The sequence below is a fragment of the Chanodichthys erythropterus genome, chromosome 12 (genome assembly GCF_024489055.1).
Source record: "Chanodichthys erythropterus isolate Z2021 chromosome 12, ASM2448905v1, whole genome shotgun sequence".
NCBI classification, from domain to species: Eukaryota; Metazoa; Chordata; class Actinopteri; order Cypriniformes; family Xenocyprididae; genus Chanodichthys; species Chanodichthys erythropterus.
In genome coordinates, this window is record NC_090232.1 from 42,994,607 (window position 1) to 42,998,551 (window position 3,945).

Below are 3,945 nucleotides of genomic sequence, written 5' to 3' on the forward strand. Positions count from 1 at the left end.
GAAAGTGAAATGCAGAGGAGAGAGCAAAACAAAACACCGGTCATGGATTATGTGTCTAAAATTATCATTTTTAAAGAGAAACGTACAAGGATTTCGATATAAGAGAAGAGGAGCTTGAGTTTGTTGCACAGCCCTATTTGTTTGAACCATGAGAGGCGTCTAAACTTATGATATTCCTACATCCTGCGTCAAGCGTTGGGTCAAAGGTCACTCTTCCACCAGAACTCAACTCGTGCAGAGCTGTTACCGAAAGCCAGTGATTATAGTTCATGAAATTTTAAATACGGATATTTTTCTTACAAAAAAACGCTTTGCTTTGCTTCAGAAGGCATTTATTAACCCCCTGAGAACAAGGAAAGTCATCTCAGGCAAAAATATTATATATATTTCTATGGGTAAAAACATTTTAATAAATTAAATGTATCAGTTACACAGCAAAATCCCCAGAGTTAAATCAACTCTGCTCAGATTACATATGGTACCTCTCTACTTAGTGTTAAAGTAACACTGAAGCAGAGTTAAAGTTAATGAGATAATTAATTAAGTTATGATTGAGCATTAGTGATGAACACCTGCTGTTAACAAGCAGAATCACTGAAACACAAGAACTACAGCTGAATATGAAATCAACAAGATGAAAGACATAAAATCTCTCAAGATCTGATTAAACAACTCCTCAAACAGCATGTTATCTCATTAACTTTAACTCTGCTTCAGTGTTATTTTAACCCTGTTAACCCTATTTTAACTGGAGTTGATTTAACTCTGGGGAAGTACATAAAAGAGACATTTAAATATAAGAAAGTTTTTATTTGTTTTTTTAATGTTTATTTGAAACGTCATCGTTTTGATCAATTTGCTCTTATTATAAATGAGAAAAATAGCTAAAAATAAAGAATGAGAAATGTAGCCTGCAGTATAAATCCATGACAAATACAACATTTTTACAGTTCACACATTCAATAACAACATTGTGTAAAATGCTTTGTTGTATTATTTCTAAATCTATTAAACAACAATACAACCAGCCTTTTCCATGTGGGCAAAAAGTAAAAGTAAACAAGCCAAATGAAACCAAAATCAATCTTGTTTAGAGTTGATAACGTATCATTGAACCCGATGGTACAAAAATGTTACTCTTTTGTCTTGTGTTCTGTAAGAATTTACCAGGAAGAGCTTGTGAAGCCACAGGAGGTGATATACACTTAGTTTATCATCCAAAATGTATGGAGAAAGAGATAAAATGACAAAAAGGCACAAGAAGATGACTAAACTAGCATGGTTGCATATTATGTTTGATCCTTGACATATGACTTACTAATGCAGATCCTTAATTGCTGTGCACTAAATAGACTAAATAACAAATGAAGCGACATACTGTAGCTAAAACACAATGAGGAATAGTTTGTTTTGAACTGCAAGACAAAAGACCGTGCTTTCCAGTAATCTTCCACGGGTGTGTATCTCACAGCGGGCCAGTCCAGTCACATGAACACACCGTTTGGTTGGTTTGGTTGCAGTGATGAGCTCTCAGTTCTTGTAAATCATGTGTTTGGTGAGAATCAGTATATGTTTTGGAACATGGGTACTTTCCCAAATAAAGTTTCTCTTTCGCTCTATGATTTTTCAGGTAGCCTGGTATCAACAATATCACATTTCTGGATTGTAGATAACAGAATATATCTTGGTAACTGAACAATGGATCAACACTTAAAAATTGTGTTCATTGTTAGTTAGCATAAAAACGTATTTTTTAAAGTTTTGTCATATATGCATGTAGGTGGGCGGGGAGGCATCAAACAGGAAGTTGACCCTGAAATGCATTTAGCATAATAAGGCATAAAATTGTCATAGCTACTATATTGCACAAACCTTTTATGGAAATAAAAAAATATACTGCAAAAACATCGTGTTAATATCACATTTCTATTTTCAGAATAGAATTTCTGTTTTTACTTTGGGTTGCTTTGCTAATAGAGTGCTGCAGTGGATTAGGCTAAATCGTGAAGTGTCTCCAAGGGGATGTAGCTCAGTGGTAGAGCGCATGCTTTGCATGTATGAGGCCCCGGGTTCAATCCCCGGCATCTCCACTTTAGCTCCTGTTTGACGTTTGGTTTGCCTTACAAAGTTGTTTGGATCCTAACCCCCTCTATGAAGGACGAGCAATGATAATAGACTTTAGCACAACAATCTATAGCTTCAGTTATCAAAAATAACGCTTCAGTCTTCTGATGTGACGCAAGCTTTGTGTCAACTAGACTGGACCTCCACAACGAGACCATAAAATGGTCGCGGACACGCACTACTTCGTTCTTTCCGCTAGATGGTGCTCAAGTCAGAGTAAACGATCTAGACGTTCGATTCAATTTAGTGAATCGGTTCATTTGAGCGGTTGGTTTTGATGAATCTTTTGACAGACCAGATTCACAAATTCTTTCTAGTTAGGTTAGTACTCAAAAGTATTTTCCTCCAAAGCATTTTTTTTCATATTTTTTAAAAAATGTCTGCTTATCACTATGTTGTCAGATAGATCACGTTAAGTTGTTCACGTCAAGTTGTAACTGTTTCCAATATTATTTAAAATGCTAGTAATAATTATAGGCTATATTACATCATGTAAATTCAAATATTATATAATTACTCCAAATGCTGTTAACAACATACTGTCAAATATTGTTCGAAATTACATGATCATTTAAAAAATTGTAGGCCTAAGTAATAAGGGTCTGTGTTATCTAAAAAAGTAATTAAAGGGTTAGTTCACCCAAAAATGAAAATAATGTAATTAATTACTCACCCTCATGGCTTTCTACACCCGTAAGACCTTCGTAAATCTTTGGAAAGCAAATTAAGATATTTTAGTTGAAATCCGATGGCTCAGTGAGGCCTTCATAGCCAGCAATGACATTTCCTCTCTCAAGATCCATTAATGTACTAAAGCATATTTAAATCAGTTCATGTGGTGCGCCAAATAAATAAAAATTAACGACTTATATAGTGATGGTTGATTTCGAGACACTGCTTCATGAAGCTTCGGAGCATTATGAATCTTTTGTGTCGAATCAGCGGTTCAGAACGCCAAAGTCACGTGATTTCAGCAGTTTGGCCATAGACATATTATAATGTCTATGAGTTTGGCTATAATGTCTATGTTTTGACACGCGCTCCGAACCACTGATTCGACACAAAAGATTCATAACGCTCTGAAGCTTCATGAAGCATTGTTTTGAAATCAACCATCACTATATAAGTTGTTTTTTTTTTTTTTTTGGCGCACCAAAAATATTTTTGTCGCTTTATAACATTAATATTGAACCACTGTACTCACATGAACCGATTTAAATATGTTTTTAGTACATTAATGGATCTTGAGAGAGGAAATGTCATTGCTGTCAATGGAGGCCTCACTGAGTCATCGGATTTCAACAAAAATGTCTTAATTTGTGTTCTGAAGATTAACGAAGGTCTTACGGGTGTGGGATGAGGTTGAGTAATAAATGACATTATTTTCATTTCTGGGTGAACTAACCCTAGCAACTTTTAATTCTATCAAAATAGGCCTAAATAATATAAAATTGCATAAATTATTCTTGAACCGATTAAAGCATTTCAATGGAGAGGGTTACATTAAAAACACACATTTTAACATTAGACGTTAAGTTTTGATATTAAATCCACTATGTTTTAGAATTATTTAATGCAATTAAATCAGAATTAACTGTAATTAAATTACAGAGTGATCCACTACTGTACATTTTTAAGGGAAAAATAATAAAATTCCAGAAATTAGTTACTAGTAATGCACTACACCCAACACTGGTTCGGTTCTGCTATCGAATGATTCTCTTTGTGAATCATCATCCGAATCATTCCAAAAGAACGATTCGTTCGCGAATCAAACATCGCTAAGTTCAATGACATAACTAGCATAACAAACATGAAACA

At 34.4% G+C, this 3,945-nt stretch overlaps 1 non-coding gene across 1 annotated transcript; it reads left to right on the plus strand.

Moving 5' to 3' along the window:
* The first annotated feature begins 2,018 nt into the window (after window positions 1–2,018).
* Window positions 2,019–2,090, plus strand: trnaa-ugc (transfer RNA alanine (anticodon UGC)). The gene has a single exon. It is a non-coding gene; the product is annotated as a tRNA-Ala (tRNA).
* Window positions 2,091–3,945: the final 1,855 nt, after the last annotated feature.